This window comes from Apium graveolens, chromosome 9 (assembly GCF_009905375.1).
Source record: "Apium graveolens cultivar Ventura chromosome 9, ASM990537v1, whole genome shotgun sequence".
Classification (NCBI taxonomy): Eukaryota; Viridiplantae; Streptophyta; class Magnoliopsida; order Apiales; family Apiaceae; genus Apium; species Apium graveolens.
Genome location: NC_133655.1, coordinates 124738708 through 124739473, shown reverse-complemented (window position 1 = coordinate 124739473; position 766 = coordinate 124738708). Strand labels below are relative to the sequence as shown.

The window sequence follows — 766 nt, the reverse complement described above, 5'->3', positions numbered from 1 at the left end:
ATTCTGTTTCTTTCGGAGGAGCTACGACTGAAGACCCCAACATACACATAAGGAATTTTGTCGAGATCTGCAGTACTTTCAAATATAATGGTGTGACTGATGAAGCTATCAAGCTAAGGCTTTTCCCATTCTCTCTGAGGGATAAAGCTAAGGACTGGTTACATTCCGAACCAGCTGACTCCATCACTACTTGGCAAGATCTTGCGCAAAAGTTTCTGGTGAAGTTTTATCCAATGGCAAAGACTGCTGCTATGAGCAGTGCTCTTACTCAGTTTGCGCAGCAACCTACAGAATCTATGTGCGAAGCTTAGGAGCGCTACAAGGAGATGTTGAGAAAGTGTCCACATCATGGAATGCCCGATTGGATGGTGATCACTGGTTTCTATAATTGTTTTGGGGCCCAATCTCGGCCCATGCTCGATGCAGCAGCTGGAGGCGCCTTGTGGGCCAAAAGCTATACTGAGGCTTATAATCTTATTGAGACTATGGCTGTAAATGAGCATCTAAACCCAACTCAAAGGATGATGCCTGGGAAGGTAGCATGTATTCTGGAAGTCGATGCAGCCACCGCTATTGCAGCGCAGCTCCAAGTGCTGTCTATGAAGGTCGATTCTCTAGCCACCTATGGAGTCAATCAGATAGCTATGGTCTGTGAGCTTTGTGCAGGTTCTCATGCTACGGATCAGTGTTCTCTTGTTAACAAATCTGTTCAGTATGTGAACAATTATCAGCGACAACAGCAGCCTGTGCCAGCTACTTATCATCC

At 45.8% G+C, this 766-nt stretch overlaps 1 non-coding gene across 1 annotated transcript; it reads right to left on the bottom strand.

The window, feature by feature from the left end:
• Window positions 1–248: 248 nt before the first annotated feature.
• LOC141688001 (small nucleolar RNA R71) lies at window positions 249–355 on the bottom strand. Its single transcript, XR_012561472.1, has one exon. It is a non-coding gene; the product is annotated as a small nucleolar RNA R71 (small nucleolar RNA).
• Window positions 356–766: the final 411 nt, after the last annotated feature.